Source organism: Lynx rufus, unplaced genomic scaffold (assembly GCF_022079265.1).
Source record: "Lynx rufus isolate CCGP_SWC_20201006 ecotype Redwood Valley unplaced genomic scaffold, mLynRuf1.p SCAF_9, whole genome shotgun sequence".
Taxonomy (NCBI): domain Eukaryota; kingdom Metazoa; phylum Chordata; class Mammalia; order Carnivora; family Felidae; genus Lynx; species Lynx rufus.
Genome location: NW_025814897.1, coordinates 73,447,426 through 73,471,118, shown reverse-complemented (window position 1 = coordinate 73,471,118; position 23,693 = coordinate 73,447,426). Strand labels below are relative to the sequence as shown.

The window sequence follows — 23,693 nt, the reverse complement described above, 5'->3', positions numbered from 1 at the left end:
ATAGCATTTAAGTAAAGTCAAGAATATACTTCTACCTCTCTATATCTCCATCTCCTCAACTGTAAAATGAAGATAATAGCACTTAGCTCATAAGTTAGCTCGAGGAATTAAACATGTTAGTGTGTATGAAGTACTTTAAATGATGCCTGGCACATCGTAAACATTCAATTCATGTTAGCTATTGTTATTATTACAAAGCTTCCTGGTAGTAGTAAGATGCAGGTTCAGTATGATTCAAATTTCTTTTCTATTCAAATTCTAGTAACAAATGATGTCACATCGATGTTACTATCCACATTGTGCTGATCTGTGCCCCCATCATTGTAGGGCTTCAATATACTCTGGTCACCTTGGGTTGTCCCACACATGCTCTGAAATTGTTCTTCTCTGATCTCCATATTGTTGTGTGCTACCCACTTTTGAAGTTACCACAGAGTGGGGAGTGGCAGAATCAGGAAGATTTGCAATCATACTGTGCTAATCAGACCAAGTTACTGCCTTGGTCTGCCCTAAAACTATATAGATCCTCAAGATGCCAAAATAGACACCTATCCACTTGTGTTTGATTTTTTCCCAAATTTGCTTTAATTTTAAAAATTCATGTAATAATTAACAGCATTTCAGGAAACATTTAAGGAATTATTCACAGATATCACAGAACAAGTTTTGATTCATTTAATTTTTCATTGTCAATCCGCAGACTTATGGGAAGTGGTGATCAGTCCATACTGCTGAATCCAGAAATTCCTGGTCATTTTCCTGGCCCTCTTCTTACCCACTTCTTGTCAATACACTGGGTTACCACAGTATACCCAGAAACTGCTCATAACTTTGGTTGACAGTGATTCTTAATCTGAGGTCCATAGACCTCCCCTCCCCCTAAATAGCCCCCAAGAAATCCATGGATGGAAGTCAGGGAGCCTATGGTCTCAGATGGGGGAAAAAATCATATCTTGGTGCTGGCAGAGTGCCATTACAGCCTGGAGCAGCTAGCAAGGACCCTCCTGAGCCCGGGCTCTGACAGGGCAGTCACAGCCTCAGTGGTGCCCTTGTGCCCACTGGAGCCCAGCCCTCACCAAGGATACCATTCCAGCCCCCTGCCCCACATGGCTCTTGGCAGCAGCGCCCGCCTACTCTCCACTGTCCCTACATCCCTACCTTTGCCCTGATAAGCTCTGAGTGTTCATATACTGGACTGATCCTAGGGAGCCTGCCTGTGGGTTGGGAAGGGCTGGCTCATGTGTGCTTTATCACCACACCTCTTACCTTTGTCTTTCTACCCCCTCTTGCCCCCACCTGTGGCCCCAGTGAGCTCTGAAGAGTTGAAATTCTGGGACCAATCCAAGGGAGACTGCCTGTGGTTTCAGACTTGACAGGAAGAGACTCACCTTGCACATGGGTATTACTTTACTACCCAAGCAGAAGGAAGAAAACAGCCCAGCAGAACAGCCCAGCCAATGAGAACTGGTCACAACTCAGACAATGAAAAGCCACTGTACTTAGAACTCAACTTTACACCAGCAGACCTACTTTTTAAGACAGCTTTCCCAAATCCCTCCCTTTCCTCTATAAAAGAGCAGTCCTCTCCTTTGCTCTCCAGACATGCCTATGGTTTTGCTGTAGCTTGCTTGTCTAGATTTCAAATCCGTTGTTCCTGAAAAAAAAATTTTTTTACTTATAAAATAACTGACAGTTTTATTTTTTTATTTTTTATTTTTTAAATGTTTATTTATTTTTGAAGGAGAGAGAGAGACAGAGCGAGAGCAGGGGAAGGTCTGAGAGAGAAGAAGACACAGAGTCTGAAGCAGACTCCAGGCTCTGAGTTGTCAGCACAGAGCTTGATGTGGGGCTCAAACTCACGAGCCGTGAGATCATGATCTGAGCTGAAGGTGGACACCCAATCGACTAAGCCACCCAGGTGCCCCTGGCAATTTTATTTATTTTATTTTAATTTTTTTAACGTTTATTCATTTTTGAGAGATAGAGAGAGACAGAGCATGAGTGGGAGAGGGGCAGAGAGAGAGAGGGAGACACAGCATCCAAAGCAGGCTCCAGGCTCTGAGCTGTCAGCACAGAGCCCAATGTGGGGCTCAAACCCACGAACTGCAAGATCATGACCTGAGCTAAAGTCGGCGCTTAACCAACTGAGCCACCCAGGCGCCCCAACAGTTTTATTTTTTTATGTTTAACATTACTGGGTCATCAGAAGGGATTCAGAGAAGACCCCCAACAACTCTGAAGCTGGTGAGGAAACAGGTGCCAGCACCAACCGAGCAAATTGGGCTCACTGTTTTCTCACCAACTTTGGAGTTTGAGGATGATGCTTCTGGCTTTCAAGCTCTATTCTTTTTGTGTTTGAGCTTTCCAGGTTTTATATGGGGGCTGTTAAGCTTTTTTCTTTCTTTCTTTTTTTCTTTCTTTTTCTGAGAGTCCTCATCTGGTATTTGTTCTGACTTCTTTACCGAATCTGACTGTTGCTGTTGGAACTGTGCTGGCCTTCTTCACCTCTTGTTTGAAACCAGATCATTCCTATTTAAAACTGTGCTACCCTGTGGTCTGATAACTGGGCTGTTCCTACTAAAACTATGCTGGCCTTTGGTCTGATTCTTTCTGGATCCAGGCTGTTTTTGTTGAAACTGTGCTGTTTGGAATTTTTTCTCTTTGCTCTAGAGAAAAACCTCTAAGAATTGAAGATTTAGTTATCAAAATGCTTTATGGGTGGTGTCCACCCCCCAACTGGGACTCTGGCCAGTTTTATGTTTAAAAACTATGATCCCTTGCATAACGCTCTCTAGCTCCATCCACATCATTGCAAATGGCAAGGTTTCATTCTTTTTCATGGCTTAGTAATATTCCATTATATATATAAAACCATATTCTCTTTATCCATTCATCAGTCAATGGATACTTGGGATGTTTCCATAATTTTGCTCTTGTAGATAATGCTACTATAGACATTGTAGCTGGAGAGCATTATGCTAAGCAAAACAAGTCAGTCAGAGAAAGGTAGCTACCATATAATTTCACTAATATGTGGAATTTAAGAAACAAAACAAATGAGCAAAGGGAAAAGTAAGAGAGGCAAACCAAGAAACAGACTTTTAAAATATATCTATGTACTAATGTTTATTTATTTTGAGAGAGAGCACACAAGCAGGGGAGGGGTAGAGAGAGAGGGAGAAAGAGAATCCCAAGCAAGCTCTGCACTGTCAGTGCAGAGCTAGATGTGAGGTTCAACCTCTCAAACCATGAGATTATGACCTGAACCGAAATTAGGAATTGGTCGCTCGACCAACTGAGCCACCCAGGAACCCCAAGAAACAGACTCTCAACTATAGAGAACAAACTGATGGTTACCAGAAAGCCATGGGAGGTGGGTGGGTGGGTGGCAGTGATTAAATAGGTGATGGGATTAAAGAGTGCACCTCTGCAATGAGCCCCCAATGTGGTATGGAAGTGTGGAATCACTACATTGTACACCTGAAAGTAATGTTACCCTGTATGTTAACTAACTAGAATTTAACTAAAAACTTAAGAAAAATAAATCACATCTTTATTTTTACTAACCTCTGACAGAAATTTACCAAGTCCTTCCATTACTAAGGTAGGCAATAAGTTACAGTAGTATTAGCAGTATCTGTGACTTTGTCACCAATAGACATCCCAAGAGATATTTCTACGTCACATTATAACAGTTAAAAATATCTTGAAATATCATTTATGCTCATACGGCTATGAAATTATGGTAGTCACTAGACCTGGTATTAGGTCTTACTTAGTACATTAATAAAGAAGCATGTATATTACTATAACAAATGCTGATTTAATATTTTGAGAACTATATTTCAATGTAATTGGTTTTCAATTGTATTTTAGTTTTGAATGTAAAAACATTAGTCGGAAAAAAAGTCTACAGACTTCACCTGACTGCCAAAAGGTCCATGGTTCAAAAAAGAAAAACCTGTAGGTTATTTGGTTTGACACTTTCCCACACACCCCCATGTATTTATCCATACCCTCCTCCATAGTCTCAAAGAGGAGTACCGTGGTGACAAACATATACATTGAAATGCCACCTCTTAGGACAGCATGATAGATGATTAAGAAGTGGGGCACTGGGGTCAGCTTGTCCTGCTCTACCACTTATTTTGTGACCCAGGCAAGTAACTTAACCTCTCTGTGCCTCATATCTGTAAAATGGGAATTATATTATTCCTTCCACATAGGGTTATTGTGAAGAATAAAGGAGTTAATTCACTAAATCCATTAGACTCTTAGAGTCTACCATACAGTAAGCTCTCAGAAAATCTTAGCTGCTCTTTCAAGAGCCTATCATAGCTGTTTCTTTATGATATTTATAGGGAGGGGAGAGGAGGAGAGAAAAGAGTAGGTTGGCTATTCCTCTTGTGAGTCACAGCCTACACATATAACTTTTATGATGCACAAAATTGATATCCTTCTTGAAGCACATGAAGGAAGCAGTTGATAGTTCTTCCTTGAAAAGGTTCCAACTTCATTTTATGTCTTATATAGTAACTCTCAACTGAATCTTTTTTAATGCTGCAGTGGCGGTATAAATGCTGTCCACTCTTGGTTTACAAAGCAGGACTTTCATTTAAATAATAATTGTCTTGCAGGAGCGCCTGGGTGGCTCCGTTGGTTAAGCATCTGACCCTTGATTTCAGCTCAGGTCTTGATCTCACAGCCCTGATATTAAAAAAATATATTTGCCTTTCATAATTCACATTCATTTCTAATCCCTTTAAGACATGGGTCTTGGCTGTCCTTTTAACTGTGGGGGAAAGACTATAAATGGAAGTAAATTCACTCATTCATTCAATCAATAATTATTAAATTCCAGGCACTACTCTAAACGTATAGGAATTCGTGGTGAACAAGGCAAAGTCCCCGCTGTCATTGAGCTTACCTTCTAGTGTAGAAGACAATGTACTAAAATAAATTTTTTAAAGTATCAGGAGGTGACTGATGCTTTACAGAGCATTAAAATAAAGTGATGTTAAAAATAAATAAAATAAAATAAAAGTGATGTTATATACATGAGGACCAGGTGGCTGTTTTTAGATTGGGTAGTCAGAGAAGTTCTCTTTAAGCAGGTGACATTTAAGCAGAGATCTGAATGACCAAAAGGAGCCAGTCAAACCCAAGGGACAGCATTCCAGGCAAAGGAAATAGCTAGTATAAAGTCATCAGAGCAGGACAGAGCTTACCTGTTCTTACCCATTTAGGAATGGAAAGAAGGCCACTGTTGCTGGAACATAGTGAGCAAGGTGCAGAGCCCTAAGGTAGAGGGAAACAGGGAAATGATAGTGCAAGGCCTTTGTAAATAAAGGCAAGGTTTATTCTCAATGCAATGGGAAGCTACCGCAGTTTTAGTCAGGAGTAAGGTGATCTGATTTACCATTTAAAATCACTCCAATTACTGCTTGGTGAACGAACTTATTGGAGCAAGACTGGATATGGGAAGGCCCATTAAGATGATAGCTTGCACCAGATTACAGCACTGAGAGGGCAAGGAGGGTCAGTTTAGGCAGTAGGGTATATTTCAGAGATAGAGCCAATAGAACTTACTGATTGGAATGTGAGGAGATTCGAGGAATCAAGGCTAACTCCTAATCTTTTGGCCTATGTAACTGGGCTAATGGTGCCAGTTATTGAGATGGATAAGTTGTGGAGGGGATGAGGGGATGGGGAAGTGGGGAACAGGTGTGGGGTAATAATTGAGAGTTCTTAATCTGTGTTTATCTTAATTTTGACTTGTCCACCCAACATGCAATTGGAGATATCAAATAGATGGTTACCCAAGTCTAGATTTCAGGGAAGAAGTCAGGGGCCAGAGATACAAATTTGAGAATCATTAGCCTAGGAATGGTATTTAAAACCATAGGAGCAGATGAATTCATCTAGTTAGGCAGTATAAACAGCAAAAAGAGCTGAAGACTAAGTCTTGGTGCATTCCTACTTTTGGAAGTCTGATAAAGGGGAGGGAGCTGACAAGAGACTAAGAAGCAAGCAGGAAGGTTGGAGGAAAACAAAGTGGACCTGGCATCATGAAAGCCTAAAAAGCAAAGTGTGTTAAGGAGGGAGTGATCAATCACTGATGTCAAAAACTGCTGAATGATCCAGAAGGATGAGGACAGAGAATTGACCTGACTTTGGCAACATGTGGGTCAATAGTGACTTAATAGGAGACATTTCAGTATGTGGAGGAGATGAAAGCCTGGTGAGGTGAGAAACCCAGCAAGTATAGACAGTTCTGAGTTTTGTTATCATGGGAAACAAAGAAATCGGGCAGAAGCTGGAGGGAGTATAAGGTCAAGGGAAGTTATACATGTAGGGAGTTAAGTGGAGGAGAGGCTGGGTAGGGAAACTATGAGAAGGGAAACCAGATTTAAACTTTGCTTTCTGCCCTCAGGGAGCTTATGATCTTCTCTTGGAGAAGTTCAGGATGGTAGTGGTAAAAAGTTTAGGCTTTGGACTAAATGAAACAGTATCTGTACTGCTGAGCACAATGTCTAACACTAAGAACTCAATAGATGGAAGGAAGCTATAATTACAGAACAATTTGAAAACACTTTAAGATAGGAGGTAATTAAGGACTAAACTGAGTAAGTAATTAGATGTTAAGATTTCAGAAAACAGGGAGATTACTATCAGCCACAGTGACCATAATTAAAAATCAGGACCCATCGTATGGGGAAATGGGTTAAAAAAATCTGTTACTATACCCATGTGAATAAATTTACAAAGCTCTACAGATTTTAAAAATCTTTCAGCCACCCTCTTAAACAGTTGCCTTTATTGGAAATATTTAAATTCCAAGTAGTTCCAAATACCTTGAGCCATTTTGAGGTCTCTGTACCAGTGCTCATGCTTTTCCCTCTGCCTGAAGCATTGTTTCCTACCCTAACCTGACTAACATCTGCTCATTCTTTAGAGCTTCTTCCTCTGGTCCAGTGGGGCTGGGTGCTCCTCTGTTGGTACCAGGTATGCCATTTTACTGTAACTTTTACCACAGTGTATTGACATTTTCTATTTGTTTACCTTTTGTGTTTTTTCAGTTCTATTTTTGTGTTTACTAGACTCTAGGCTTTGCAAGGGCAGGATCATATTGTATTCATCTTTGTTTCCCTGTACCCAGCCTGGCTTCTGGCTGACCTCACTTAATGTTTATTGGTGGTCCCTGGGTGGCTCAGTCAGCTAAGTGTCCGACTTCAGCTCCAGTCATGATCTCATGGTTTGTGAGTTTGAGCCCCAAATCGGGCTCTCTGCTGTCATTGCAGAGCCCACTTTGGATTCTCTGCCCTTCTTCTACATGCACTTGTGCTCTCTCTCTCTCTCTCAAAAATAAATAAACTTAAAAAAAGATTAACATTTATTGAAACCAACTGAATCTAATATTAGGATTATGCTAGAGAATCCTGGACTAGAAAAGCCTTGAAGGACTGATAAAATAGTCCACTGCCACTTTAAAACAGGTTTATAACATAAGAACTAATCACAACTCCCATCCTTCATCACACACAGTCTGCACAGTTCCACACCAACTTATTTTTTTTATCTTTTTTTGTCACTCAATTTCTAATCAGAATTATTAGCATCCAGCACACTCTAAATATGCTTCATGCTGAAATTACTAAGCTCCTATATATTTCTTTTTTAATTTGAAAGTAGTATGTGCTCATGATAACAAATCAACCTGTACAAAAGGAGTCTATAGTAAAAAAGAAGGCTCCCTTCTATATGCTGACCTCTACCCTCTCAGGAGTTCTTCACAGACACAGACAATACTATTAATTTCTTGTGTATTTTTCCCAAGGTTTCCTATTTTGTTACAACACATTCTAGTTTTTTAAACATAAATACTAGCATTTCACAAATTATTAGTCAACTCGGCTTTTTCCTTTAACAGAATATTGGAGATTATTCCACATTGGAGATTTTCCTTATCAGTACATCTTTCTAACAGCTATATAGTACAGTATTCCATTTCCCATTTTATGACATACCATAACCTACTTAATCCATTCCCTATTGTTGAAAATTTAGATTCCTTTTATTCTTTTTCTACTATATGACTGTTCAGTTGAATTGTGTTACCCTCAAAATTCATAATGAAGTCCTAACCCTTGATATCTCAGAGTGTGACCTTATTTGGATAGGTTCCGTATAATCAAGTTAAAATGAGGTCACTTAGGGTGGGCCCTAAGCCAATCTGACTGGCGTCTTTCTAAGAAGAGAAAAGCTGGACAGAGACCTTTAAGAGGGAAGATGATAAGACACAAGGAGAAAACATTCACCTATAAACCAAGGAGAGAGGACTAGAACAGATACTTCCCTTGTAGCTATCAGAAGGAAGCAACCCTGCCAGCACGTGGATCGTGGATCGTGGATCGTGGATCGCAGACTTCTAGCCTCCAGTACTGTGAGACAATAAACTTATTGTTTAAGCCAGTAAGTTTGTGGTACTTTGTTATGGCAGCCCTAGCAAACTAAGAAGATAATGCCTCAATGACTACTCTTGTATATGTATATTTTTTTCACAAAGATGCAAGTGTATTGGTAGAATTCATGGAAGTAAATTTATAGAAAGATACCTCTGTATCTTTCACATACCCTTTTCTTTACCTAGAAAGCCCTTCCTCCTGAGATGCTCCCGAAAAACTCCAATGTAACCTCTTCAAGTGCTACCTCTTCTGTGAAACCTGCTGTGGTAGCCAGCTTCTAGATGACCCCCAGTGACCTCTCCCCACCTCCTAGTATTCAAGCCTTTGTGTATGCCTCACCTTTGTGTATTCCTTTCCTCTTGAACACGAGGGACTTACTGACTCCTTTTTTTTAACATATATATTTTTAAAGTTTTATTTATTTATTTTGAAGGGGGAGGGGCAGAGAGAGAGAGAGAGACAGACAGACAGATAGACAGAAAGAATCCCAAGCAGGCTCCACACTGTCAGTGAGGAGCCCAATGTAGGGCTTAAACTCACAAACTGTGAGATCATGACCTGAGCTGAAACCAAGAGTCGGATGCTTAACCAACTGAGCCACCCAGGAGCTCCTTATTGACTCACTTCTAATGAATAAAGTATGGCAGAAGTGATGGGACCTCACTTCTGAGATCAGGTTACAAAGACCATGGCTTCCATTCAGGGGTGCTTTCTCTCACACACTCTTGTTCTTTCTTGCTCTTTCTTGGTCATTCATGTAGGAGGAAGCCAGCTGCCATAGTGTGAGGCAGCCCTGTGGAGAGGCCCATGTTTCAAGATATTAAGACCTTACAACAACCGTGTTAGTGAAAATGGAAGTGGATCTCTCTTCATTCAAGCCTTTAGATGAGACTGGCAGCAGATAGCTTGTCTGTAACTGTATTTCTGACCAAAGAAACAATGAGATAGTTAATTCTTATTGCTTTGAGCTACTGAGTTTGGGGGGTAATTTGATATGTAGCAATAAATAACTAATTACCTTCCATCCTCCCCTCTTCTTTCCCCTGAACTTCCTAGCTTCCAATGTTACTTGGACTTCTCTCTAGTAATTCTCACTACATCATACTTGTTTCCAAATCTCTCTCTCCTACTTGACTATCTCCAAGAACAGAAGCCCTGACTCAGCTTTATATTTACTCTGCCTTATGCAAAGTTCAAGCCACCATTGTCACTTCCCTATATTGTTGTAATAATCTCTAAACTGGGCTGCCTAAATCCTCTGTAGCCTCTCTCTGTTACATTCTCTGCTCAGCCTTAAGAAATCTTTTAAAAATATAACTTGGATCATTTGAGAGCTTAAAATCCTCCTCATTCTTAGGATAAAGACCTAAATTCTTAATATAGCCTCCCAGACCTGGCATGATCTGCTTGCCTCACCACCAATTCTGAAGCCACTTCCCCCTTGTTCCCAGTACAACAGCAACACTGGTGTCTCAGTTCCTCAGTTGAACCATCCTCCTTCCTCCCTCAGTGTCTTTGCACACACTGTCCCTCTGCCTGGGATGTCTCCTCCTTCATCCTCACTCGATTTCTACTCATCCTTTAGACCTCAGCTCAATGTTCCTCAGAGAAGGCCTTTCTGCCTTCCATTTTATCTTATATATATTTTTTTAATTTGAGAGAGAGAGAGAGAGCACATGAGCATGGGAACAGGCAGAGGGGAAGAGAATCTTAAGCAGATTCCATGTTTAGCTTGGAGCCCTACACGAAGCTTGATCCCATGACCCTGGGATCATGATCTGAGCCAAAATCAAGAGTTGGACACTCAACTGACTGAGCCACCCAGGCGCCCCTGCCTTCTATTCTAAATCAAAGCACATGTAGTTTTCCTTCACACCACTTATCACAGTTTAAACAATTGTTTAATTAGGTGTTCAATGTTGGTCTCCTCATGTTGGACATGAGGGCAGGGACACCTTGTCTTGTTCACTACTGTATCTCTAGCACAGATCATAGTGTCTGATATATTGCAAACAGGGGCTCAATATTTTTTTTTTCTGAATGAATTACAAGGCAACATTCCCTATTCCTTCTACAAACTTTACATCCTTTTACTACCCACACATTTAATGTTCATAATGTCATTTCTCTATGACAGTGTTACCTGTCTTAGGTAATGATCTCCAAGAAGTAGAGACCACAGGTTTTACATTGTGTGGTATAGGACTCAGCAGAGTTCTACTGGGGTAGGGATACAGCATTGGGAAAGGAAAGTGAAGAATTTACTGATAAATGGCCTTTAGTAGCTATTTTATAGCTGTTAAAATCTCCATGGCCTTTTGGGGGGCAGTTTGAAGGTAAAAGAGCATGGGCCTTGCAGTTAGACCCAGGTTTGGATCCCGGCTGTACTATTTAGTAGCTGTGTGACTATGGGCAAATTACTTTATGCTCTCTGTTCTTCAAATTTCTCAGCTACAAAATGAGGATATCATAATGGCACCTTTTAATAAGATTGTTAGAGGAATTCAATGACTTGTAAAGCACTAAGAAGAGGGCCTGGCCTTAGCAAATGCTCAATAAATATCAGCCTTTTTTTCTTTTCCCTGTGATAAAACAAGGTTGCCCATTTCTCATTTGGTACTGGAAGAAGTTTGGAAATATTTGTGGTGTTGTTAAGTTCTCTGTGGGAGGTTAGGATTGGAACACTTAAAAATATAATGCCTCCTCCTCAATTCTTTTCTCTACCTTCAAATCTTAATATTGAAGCTAGTAGGAGAAAGAAGAGAGAAATGGCTGCCAACTATGTTCTTATCTGGTTCTTCAAATGACAGCAGTGCCAGTTTGTCCTAGAAATCTGTATTTCTATTGCTAACACATGCATCTTCATACACCCTCTGCCAGAGAGAGAAGCTGCTAAGGGAGGGCTACTAGTTCAGATTCTTGACACCTGGCAATTTGTGGATGCTGATTTTTTGGAATCTGGAGCACTATTCAACTCCCTTTCTATCTCTTCCTATTGGGACCCTTCTGGTCAATCAGAGCCTGTTAAGGATTGGCCATTCAAGAGGTATAACAACATAATGAAGTTCACTCAAGCAAAGGCCCTCTGCTGCTGGGACTCAGAAAATATTTCTCATAAGAAAAATATAAGAAAGATTAAAAAAGTCAAATGGTTAATATTCCCTCTAGACACAGTGTTCTCTCAAGGCATCTTCCTTCTTTCTGAAGGCACACTCAGTTCTTGAGCAGAAGCTAGGAAACCAGCTGAGATAAATCGTTTTCCCCTCCCCTTTTAATCTTGTGAAAGAGCTGCCAATTCTAGAAATTCCTCCTTTGATGAGAAGATAAAGCAGAACAATGCTGTGGAACTAAACAGATTCCTAAGGGACATTCTTCTAGGGTGTGTAAAGTCTGCCTGGAAGTTGGGTTGGGGGAGGGGTGGAAGAGATGGAAAGCTAAGAGTAGGAGTTGGTAGCCATAGCCACAAAGAATACAGTTGTTTCTAGACTTCTCCATAGCATAGCAACTCTATCCAGTCTCCGCATTTCTTGGGAGGTGTAGGCAGGTTTATTACAGTGATTAGAGGGCTTCATCCACTTCACATCCATCCTACAAAATAAAAAAAAAAAAAAGAAAGAAAGAAAACTTTTCTTTCCCATTATTTGTTGGAGCTAAGTTTCTACTTACAGCCTTCTCACATTAAAAAAAAAATTTTTTTTAACTGAAAATTGCAGCCCTAATCAGTCTATCTACCACATTAGATTGTAAGCCTTTGGAAGTAGCGCACCCCCTTCTCTTACCGTTTAAGGGACAATCTGTTGTAAAATGCTACAGATTGGAATCAGAACCGAGTTTGAATCCTGCTCCCAGCTTCACCATACGTAAACGCGGACAATTTTCTTATCTGCTTGACATGGTTATATAATTTTTAAATCGGACATTTGAAGGCTCAACTCTACAGGCATAATCTTATTCAATTCTCATGAGGCAGATATTATTATGGAGATTGCATCTAAAGATATTTGGTAATGTAGTGAAGAGCCGTCTGTCTGTCTGTGAGTTATCATTGGACTATCTTCCATACCTGGCTGCTGAGAATTAAATGAGACACTGATGTGAAAGAGCTTTACACAATCCACGTGATGGACTACTAATTACACGCCCCACAGCACCTGGTCCACTGTGAGGAGTCGGTAAATACTGCTTGGAGTGCATGATTTTATATCTTGCCTGCTCCTTTCAGTTTTCCAGTCACAAACTAATATCGCAGCGGCCTGGGGCCAAAACTACGAATCTGGGAGCCACAGCCGGGTTGGAGGAGACTGCTGAATCCCCGGAGAAGGCAGGGGAACAATAGAGTACTTTGGTGATTGGCGGACGCCCGGCCGGAGAGAGGGCCGGCTGGGGTTCCAGGAGGCATCCCCGTCCCCGGCCTGGTGTTGCGAGGAGAGGTATCCAGAGCCTGCTCGGCATTTCCCCGGGAAAGCCGGAGCCTGGCCCCCACACCCTGAGTTCTAGCCTCGCGGGACGCGCCCAAGCCCCGCCCACTACCTCAGGTAGGCCGTCTGCACCAGCCAATCCACCAGAAGCCTGGGCGCGGAAGGCGGTGCTTCTCTGGTCGGAAGTGACGTGCTGTGCTTGGCTGGCCGTGGAGTCCGCCGAGTCTCTTGGCGGCGGCTGAGAGGGAAATGGCTCGCACCGTGGCTGCTCCGGCGGCTCGGGTTGTGGTGGAGGCAGAGGCTCGGGCAGCGTGAGGTGAGGAGCGATAGGTGTCGCGGGGGCCGGTGTCCGGGACCCTGCTGTTCAAGGGCAGTGAGGGGCCCCGGGGGGCCCAGGAAGGGAGGGTCTCTTGAGGCGGCCCCCAGTCCCCGGGTGCCCGCCTTTGACCCTCCATCTGGTACTCTTGGCGTTGCCCCAGCCAGACTCACCTCCCCTGGGCCTTGCTTCCACCCAGGCCGTTGCTGACTGTCCCGCCGAAGGTGCGAGGGGCCCGCACCCCCATTAGGCCCCTCTTGGCGGGGGCTGGGAGGTGGTGCGCCTGGAAGTTAGTTTTCTCCCAAGGGTGGGGGGGAGGGAGACAGCCCTCTTGTCCTTCGGGACCCGGCAGGAGCCGAAGTGGCCGGTCCTATTCTCTTGTTGAATTGTTAGATTCTGGCGAAGTGTGTTGCACTTCTCAGTTCTGTGTAGCTCTCCTCCACCCCCCTCCCCCCCCCCCCCCCCCCCCGCGCCTTCACCTCCTTGTCCCATCTCCAGCTTATGGGATAATGATTTTATTTCCTCTCCCGTTTCCCTTTTTCCCGCGAATCCACTTGCTTCGGGAAAACAGTATTATTTCAGTATGTATTTAGCGCATCATCTTTCCGGGAGTGCGGTCAGATTAAAAATATTTTCTAAACTCTTCCTGAGTGAGAGAGGAACAATACATAGTTGAAGAAAAATGCACATACTTATTTTCCTCACTGAATGGTTTAGCTTTAAAAAAGAGATTCTCCATCTGTGGAAATATTTTTTTTTGGGGGGGGAGCAGGGATTGAGGAGGGAAATGAAAATTAAGTGAGGAGGACAGGCTGGGGATAACGTGAAAGAGCGAGCCTGTGGTAGTTGCTTCTGTTCATCAGCCTGATAGAAGTTGAGGTTGTAATTATATTTTTATTTTGAACAGTGGGTGTTGAATTGATAGGAAGGAGGTCTTCGTCTTTGAACGAGATTAACTATTAAAGAGGTCCTCAAATCTTTCCAAGTGGGTGTCAAGACAGACACTCTGCTGGGAAAAATGTTTACTGTATTGGAGTAAGTCACAGAGTAGAAGAGATGTAGAAAAAAAGAAAGCTATTAGAAGAGTGGTGAAGACTTAGTGTAAGGGGAAAGCCAGTTTGGAGGTCTAGGGACACTAACACCAGGAAAGACTTTGTACCTTTGCCTCCTTGGCTTGTGATTAAGTCTCCACAGTAGACTCCTTTCAGCATATTCTCCTATACTTGGTGTTAGTGCTCTTATTCCACATGGCAGGTTAGACTGAAGTGCTCTAGTTGAGGTCTATACAGTTGAAGAGAATTGCTTGTTTAATATTAAGACTGTTTTTGAGTACTAGAAAAGCATTATGACTGAAAATAGAGAGATTTTGTTATTTAACTCAAACTTAATTCAAAAGTGACTTTATATAGATACCAAGCATATTATGAAAATCTGTTTTGTATGCATGTTGCTTGCAGTTTTTCTTGGCAAGCGCTGTATTTTGCTGTTTTCATCCATAGGTTTCACAAGTTTTGCTGTTAAATGGAACGTAAAAGTTGGCATGCTTGCATTTAGGAATTAGAAACTATATCTTTAGGCAATTAGCTGTATATTAAGCATCTGATTCTTTTTTTTTCTTAATTTTTAAAAATATTTTATTTTTGAGAGAGAGCTGCACGTGCTAGTGGGTGAGGGGCAGAGAGAGGAGACAGGATCTGAAGCAGGCTCTGCGCTGACAGCAGAGAGCCCGATAAAGCGTCTGATTCTTTGCTTCTCCCTTCTGCCATGAATGGTTCTAAAATAAGATTGTGCATGAGTTACATGTCGAGGAATCTTTCTTTAATCTGGCACGTTTTGCACTCGTAAGCACATTCAGTAACTGAACTTCTATCTAACGAGAGTGTTGAATTTCCCAAGAGCTCATAGTTCTTATCAGAGTATCAGACCAAACTTTTCAGAGCAGCAGGGCAAAGCGCTTTTTTAAATGCTTTGTAACTTGTTACTCACTTTGATAACATAAATTATCTATTTTATTATATTTTCCATATTCCAAGAAGAAATTAAGACAGGTAAATGATAAAGGTGAATGTTTTAATACTGTGCATTTACATAGTATGTGATTTGATTTGTTGTACCTGAATAGGGCTAAAAATTAACTCTCTGCAAGACTTTGTTTTCATAGGGCCTGCAAGGATGCCTGGGACTGCAATGGTTCCAGGTATAGAAAAAAAATGAGACACAAGAGATAATAGTATGGTTATAAGGGCAGTAGTAGATCCAAAGTACTAAAAAGGATATGGTCATATGGGCTGGTGAGGGGAAAGGAGTGCATCTGAGGAAGATGATACTCAAATTGAGTCTTAAAGGATGAGTTTCTCCTATTAATGAGGTTAGGGTAAAGGTGATCAGGTTCTAGACCTTGCTGTGATACTACCAAGCAGTGAGATATTAAGCTGCTTATTTTGTTATCCATTAAAAAAATTATTTTTTGGTATCCATTTTTTTATTTGAGAGTTTTTATCTAAATTAATGCTCTCCGGTAGAAATACTAAATGAGAGCCACATATGTAAGATACTTTTTTACTTTGTGTGTGTGTGTGTGTGTGTGTGTGTGTGTGTGTGTGTGTGTCTTTGAAATCTGGTATGCATCTTACACTTAAAACACATCTCATTTTGGGACACCTGAGTGTCTTGGTTGATTGAGTGTAGAACTTTTAATTTCGGTTCAGGTCATGATCCTAGGGTCGGGGGATCGAGCCCCATGTCAGGCTTAAGATTCTCTCTCCCTCTGCCCCTCTCCCCAGCTTGTGCTCACTCGCTCTCTAAAAAAAAAATAATAATAATAATAAAAATAAAAATTAAAAAATGAATTTTAAAAAAGTCCCCCTTTAAAAAAACACATCTCACTTTGGACTAGCCACATTTCAAGCACCACATTTCAAGCTGGTTGTGGTTAGTGGCTACTGGACTGAACAATGCAGATACACAGTTTGAAAATTCTGTTCTGTCTTGGATTCCTGCTTGAAAAGGAAAACCAACTCCTATGAGAAATGAATTATCAGTAGTTTATAATTTCTCATCATTTTGATAGAATTCATACATGAATCTTGTTGGGAATTATCATACTTCGGAGTAATATTGCTATAGGATATCTTTTAGGTTGTTCATAGGGTTAAGGTTGGGACTAGAAGAAACTTTGTTTTCTCTATTTCTGGGGGAGTCACATTTTTGATATCTTTATTTTGTGCATTTGTGTATATGTTGTATCCTTTCATTTCTCTGCAATTTGCTATTTAGAACTGATGGATTCAGAAAACAAAGGGAGAGTACACACTCACATTTTAGGCAGTTAAAAAGGAAATTTATATAATTTTAAACTACTTTTTGGGTTTCTTAAAATTTTTAATTTAGCTGTTTAGGTACAAAAGCAAATGGAATTTCTTTTTTTAATGTTATTTTTGAAAGAGAGAGAGTGCAAGTGAGTTGGGAGGGGCAGAGAAAGGGTGGGTGGGGGGGGGGGCAGAGGATGCTAGGTGGCTCTGTGCTGACAGGAGCAAGCCCTGTGTGGAGCTCAACTCACAAACTGTGAGATTATGACCTGAGCCAAAGTCAGACACTCAACCAAGTGTGCCACCCAGACACCCCTGAGATGGAATTTTTTTTTAAAGATAAGTTTATTGTCCTCACTTCACAGATGAATAATTTTGGGCCTAGGAAGACTAAACCGCTGAATTATAATTACAATTTGTGAATGGTAGAGCTGGGTTTTGAACTCTGATATGTTGGGGTCAAGCCCCATTGTTTTGCTTCCCTATCCCACACTGGCTGGCTGTATATGGGATTTTTAAACACTCTTTTAATATATTTGAAGGCAATTATTGTTGGTTTAGCAGCAAGTATTTATTTATTTTTTCCTAAGTAATCTCTACCCCCTGTGTGGGGTGTAGGGGTATGGGGAGATCAAGAGTTGCATATGCTACCCACTGAGCCAGCCATGTATCCCTTGAGTAAAGAGTTTAGATCTTACTTAAACTGTTACTGTAGGAGGAAGATGATGAAGTGTGAGGGACAGAATTATTTCAGTGCACAGGGAAGAACTTGGAGAAAAAATTAGAAGAAAATAAAAGTTTAAGGAAGTATTTGAAAAGATAAGGACAGGACAGGTGTGAAATAAGAGATGAGAATAAGTAAACATCCACAATAAAGAACTTGGAGGCCAGTGGTCAGAACTTTTATATTATTTGGGTGATTCAGAAAATCTTAACACAAGCTATGAACTTGTGGCTTGAGTAGTGTGGAAGACATGGTTAAGGGGACTGAAAGAGAAGTTGGACTCTAAATGAGTAGATGAGTAATGCTAGTTCCTATTGTGAAATGAGTAGGGATTTGATAAGAAATTTGTGAGAAAAGTATAGAATAGGCAGTGTTAAGAAATTTGGTTAAAAATTTTGCAATAATTTAGGGCGCCTGGGTGCTCAGTTGGTTGAGCGCCAACTTTGGCTCAGGTCACAATCTTGTAGTTGAGTTCGAGTCCTGCATCAGGCTCTGCGCTGACAGCTTGGGGCTTGGAGCCTGCTTGGGATCCTGTCTCCCTCTCTCCGCCCCTCCCCCGCTCACGCTTTGTCTGTCTGTCTGTCTCAAAAATAGGAAAATTAAAAAATTTGCAATAAAGGGAAATCCTGATTGAAACAGGCTATTTTTTAAAAAGTAGTTTCCTACCTATAAAACAGAAATTGGCAGTTTATCTTCAGAAAATAATAGTGGAGGCAGGAAGACATTAAGAGTTCCGCTGTCGGTATGATAGAGCGCAGGACTCCTGATCTTGGGGTTGTGAGTTTGAGACCCACGTTGGGTGTGGAGCCTACTTAAAAATAAAGTTCTGTGGTGGAATGAGAGGGAAAAGCAAAGACAAAAGCCTCTTTCAAGATAAAAGGGTAGGGTAAATGACAATAGGACACAATAAAGGGAAATCCGAGCAGGTGCTTTGCCTTTTGGTGAAAAGAATGTGGATGTTGATGGGAGAGATACACACACTTGGAAAAAGTACCTAATTAGGGAACAGGAAAACAATTTTTTAGATGTTTTATTTGCAGGTTAGGGAATTACACGAAGCTTAAATTTCCTCCCAAGATAAGCTCTGAAGGAGACCTAATTATACCTATAAAAAACTATAGTGCTGTAAGTATCCATAATCAAGCTGATTTTATTAAGTTACTTTATATGTGTTCATGACATAATTTGTAACTGTTCTGACCTCTTTTTTTAGTTTAGTGTGTATATATTTTTTAGACTACAGTGCTGAGTTGAGAAGAGGTGGTCTTTTTGGCTCCAGGGAATGTAGCCTAGTTTTATTTGACTAGATCTCATAATGACATTTATTGGACTGGAATTCTGCCTGTATTGAAATGTAGGACATGGGGGCGCCTGGGTGGCTCAATCAGTTAAGCATCTGACTTCCTCTAGGTCATGATCTCACAGTTCCTGAGTTTGAGGCCCTCTTTGGAGCCTGGAGCCTGCTTCGGATTCTATGTGTCCGTCTCTTTCTCTCTCACAAATACACGAACATTAAAACAAAATGAAAAATGAGTCCGATGTCAGCTCAGGTCATGATCTCACGGCTCGTAGGATTCAAGCCCCGCTTCGGGCTCTATGCTGACAGCTCAGAGCCTGCAGCCTGCTAGATTCTGTGTCTCTGTCTCTCTCTGCTCCTCCCCCCACTCATGCTCTATCCCCTCTCTCTCTCTCAAAAATAAATAAGCATTTAAAAAAAAACTTAAAAAACTTAAAAAAATGAAAAATGAAATGTATGACACACTATTTAGGGTTTTTTTAAAAATCAGATTTATTGAGGGGCGCCTGGGTGGCGCAGTCGGTTAAGCGTCCGACTTCAGCCAGGTCACGATCTCGCGGTCCGTGAGTTCGAGCCCCGCGTCAGGCTCTGGCCCGCTGGCTCAGAGCCTGGAGCCTGTTTCCGATTCTGTGTCTCCCTCTCTCTCTGCCCCTCCCCCGTTCATGCTCTGTCTCTCTCTGTCCCAAAAATAAATAAACGTTGAAAAATTTAAAAAAAAAAAAAAAAAGATAAAAATCAGATTTATTGAGATACAATTTACTTCATCTGTTTTAGGTATCAGCTCTAGAAGTTATGAGTTAGTGATGGTGTATAACTGCCACCACCACACTCCATCACTCCAAAAACTATTTTTATTCCCCTTTGTGATTAATCAGTACCTTTCACTTACTCTCTAGATAACTGATTTTTTTAGTTTTGCCTTCCCAGAATGTCCTATAAATACAGTATATTCAGCCATTTATTTATTTATTTATTTATTTATTTATTTATTTATTTATTTAACAAATGGTCATCTGCAACTCAGAGGAAGTCATTCCTCCCTCAATCCCAACATTGTTGGTTTTTTTTTTTAGTAATCTCTATGCCCAACACGGGGCTCAAACTCATGACCACTAGATCAAGAGTTGTATGTTCTTCTAACTGAGCCAGCCATGCACCCCAGGATATATAGCCTTTTGAGTCTGACTTTTTTCACTTGGCATAATGCTTTTGAGATTCAGTAAAACACCACATTTTGTATACCCATATTTTGATGGGCAGTTAGGTTGTTGCTACCTTTTAGCTATTGTGAATATTGCTTTGAGGGTTAGTGTACAGTTATCCTGTTTTTAATTCTTTTGGGTATATATATCTAGGAGTGGAATTGCTGCATCATATGGAAATTCTGTTTCATTTATTGAGAAAACACCAAAGTGTTTTCCAAAGTGGCTGCACCATTTTACATTCCCATCAGCAAAGGATGAGGGTTCCAATAATTTAGCCATTCTAGTAGGTATGCAGTGGTATCTCATTGTGATTTTGATTTGCATTTCTTTAATGAGTAATGCTATTGAACATCTTTTCATCTGATAAGCTGCCTTTTTTTTAGTGGTATGAATATAGTGATGGTTGTTCCAATAACTGGACTTGTGTAATACATATATGTATTATTAAATGCCTGTTATAAACTAGGCATTATGTATATTATTTTTTTTAACCCCAACAATACTGAGATGTGATCTATCTTTTACAGATAAGAAAACTAAGACAAAGGGAGATTAAGTAGTTTAAGATTACACAGTTAATAAGTCTGATAATTAAGCCTCAAGTCTTGCTACTACATTTTCTCCTCTTTGTTATCACTGTTCTATAAAACTACAAATTTAATGCAGTTGGTGTCATGTGAAGACAAGGTTTTGTTAGCCATGGTAATTTTGGAGTTTGGGGGGAATATTCTAGAAAAATTCATGTCAGTTTTTCATCATGTCAGTTTTTCATTATTATTCCCTATTTGGGGGTTCTTGATTATAACTCAGTTTTGTGTTTTCTTAAGCTATGTTGGAAATGGAGGCATATACCATAACATTTAGCACAAAAGCTTACTGTTATTTGTCCTGTTGGAATTGGGGTAATGTCAGAGTATATTTAATGATTCATGTTAAATGAATGGACAATAAAGTAGTCCAAAGTTCAGTAATTATCTTCACAAAGCAGTACTAGTGTTGGGATTTTGAGTTAGATTGAAAACTGCTTTGTTAGTGAAATGTCTTTGAACAGGAAACTCTTGCTGTAATTGTATTCCCCCTTCCATGTCCCCCTCCCAAAGAGTGATATATACATGCAGATACAGAAAGTTGTTCTTGATGAATGCCCTGTGTTGTGAATCTTTTATGTGTAGAATGTTGCTCCTAGGAGCTCAAGGTGGTATAATGACTGCTAGTGCTTATTTAGACTACAGTGTAGTGTAGTCTAAAGACTACAGTGTAGTGCTTTTTGTCAAAATGAGAGAATCAAACCCTTTATTAATTGCTTGTAGTACTTGGGCAAAGTGTAATTATAAAGTGTCGTATGGAGATTAAAGAGTGTGGGAGCTTGTTAGGCTCATCCATCTTTAAACTTGTGAAGCTCAGGATGGTTTCTCTCTTCGCTTTCCCGTGACTCACCCCTTATGTCCAGGTTACCATTCCAATTTCATCTTTTTCCTCACTACACTGTTAAAAAATAATACCCCTTCCCACCAATTAAATCATTCTCTGTCATGTTATTGTGTTTTTCCCCCATTTAATTTACTGTCTAAACTTAACATTTTTGTTTGCTAGTTTAAATGAAACCATTCTTAATATTTCCATTGCTGCCAACCTAGTTCAAGTCCTTACTGTTTCTTTTCTAGATTGTTTCAGTTACATATTAATTGCTCTCCTGGTTTCCATTTTGGTTTTCCTTAGGTCTTTTTTCGGCAAAGCCAATAGAAATCTTTTAACATTGTAAATCAGCTCACATGAATGTCTCTTACACACCTTTGGCATCCTATCACACTAATAATTGAGTATATTAGTGGTTTTCCTCCATGGAAGTATATTGTTTAATTATAGAAAGTTCATATTAATAGATGTAGATTTTAGGATTTTTTTTGAGAGAATTATTTTTTATTTTTGCTAATTGAGGTTGGCGATTTAGCTTATGAATTTTTATCAAAAAAAGATTTCAACCAAAAAAAAAAAGGGAAAGGTGAAAATATCATTAAAAATCATAGAGTAAAATTAGGTTTAAAAAGAAGTTTGTGTCATACCCTAAACAAGAAATATAGGTATATATTTAACATATATAAATTTGGAGAAAAGTTTTAAATTCTACAAGTCTTTATAGAAACCTCCCTGTTTTTGTTTCGTTTTGTTTTTAAGTTTATTTATTTTTGACAGAGACAGAGTGCGAGCATGAGCTGTGGAGGGGCAGAGAGAGAGGGAGACATGGAATCCGAAGCAGGCTCCAGGCTACAAGCTGTCAGCACAGAGCCTGACGTGGGGCTCAAACTCACGAACTGTGAGATCATGACCTGGGCCGAAGCTGGATGCTTAACTGAGCCACCCAGGTGCCCCTAACCTCCCTGGTTTCTTTAGGAATAGACTCTATATTTTAGATTGATTTGACTTTAACTCTGCGAATATTAATAGGAACTGAAGCGACTTCTTTCCAGGTAGTTATTTAACCTACATTACTCTGTGATCCCATTAGGTTCATTCTCTAGTATATATATTTTTTAAAGTTTATTTTAAGTCAGACAAATATCAAACGATTTCACTAGTGGAATTTGAGAAACACAACAGATTAACATAGGGGAAGGGAAGGAAAAATAAGATAAAAACTGTGAAGGAAGCAAACCATAAGAGACTCTTTTTTGAGGTGGGGAGGGGACACCTGGGTGGCTCAGTTGGTTAAGCATCTGACTTCGGCTCAGGTCATGATCTCACGGTTCTTAAGTTTGAGCCCCATTCCAGGTGAGCTTGAGCCCTGCTTCTCTCTCTCTGCCCCTCACTCACTTGTGCCCTCTCTCTCTCAAAACAAAACAAAACAAACCTCTTAAATACAGAGAACAAACTGAGGGTTGCTGGAGGGGAGGTGGGTGGGGGATGGGTTAAATGGGTGATGGACATTAGAGAGGGCACTTTTTAGGATGAGCACTGGGATATGTAAGTGATGAATCACTGGGTTCTATCTCTGAAGCCAAGACCACACTGTATGTTAATTAACTTAAATTTAAATTAAAAAAAAGTTTATTTTGAGAGTGTGTGTGGGCCTGGGGGAGGAACATAGAGAGAGGGAGAGAGAGAATCCTAAGCAGGCTCTGTGCTGTCTCTCATGAACTGTGAGATCATGGAGAGTTCTCCATGAGATCATGGAGAACTGTGAGAACCTGAGCCAAGATCAAGAGTCAGAGTCAGACACTTAACCTACTGAGCCACCCAGGGACCCCTGTAGTGTATTTTTATCTCACTTGGGCTTCAATAAACTTCTTAGGTTTGCTTGGTTGAGGTCTTTCTTCATTTGCAAAAAGTTCTTGGCTATTTTCTCTTCAAATATTTCTTCTGTTTCATGCTCTTCTATCTTCTCTTGGGACTCCAACTCCCTTAAATGTTAGACCACTTGAAATTGTCCTACAGGCATGGTATTTTACCTCTCTCCCCTATTTTTTTTCTCTGGATGTTTTCTTCTGATTTGTCTTCAAGTTTAACCATCTTTTCCAATGCTGTTCAGTCGATTAATTAATTCTTCATTTCTGATATATTTTTCTCACATTTGATTCTTTTTTGTAATTTGTATCATTCTGCTGAAACCACCATCACCCCGTATATGCATCTCCTTTTTCTGCTAGATCATTTAGCATCTGCATCCTAATTATTTTAATTTTTTTATGTTTGTTTATTTTGAGAGAGAGAGAGAGAGAGAGAGCACAAGCTGGGTAGGGACAGAGAGAGAAAGGGGAGAGAGAGAATCCCAAGCAGGTTCTGCACTGTCAGCACAGAGCCCAGTGCAGGGCTCAAACTCAGAAACCGTGAGATCATGACCTGAGCCAAGATCAAGAGTTGGACACTTAACCGACTGAGCCACCCAGGCACCCCTCATCCTAACTATTGTAAAGTTTCTGTTTGATAATTCCAACATTTGGGCGATCTCTGTGTCTGTTTATT

General features: G+C 40.4%; 1 protein-coding gene across 1 annotated transcript in view; it reads left to right on the top strand.

Annotated features, from left to right (window-relative positions):
* The first annotated feature begins 13,098 nt into the window (after positions 1-13,098).
* The window catches only part of PIK3C2A (phosphatidylinositol-4-phosphate 3-kinase catalytic subunit type 2 alpha), a 121,846-nt gene continuing 111,251 nt past the window's right edge, over positions 13,099-23,693 (top strand). The window contains exon 1 of the mRNA XM_047070483.1: positions 13,099-13,199. The gene's annotated coding sequence lies outside the window, so the exon portion shown is untranslated. The remainder of the gene's footprint in view (positions 13,200-23,693) is intronic.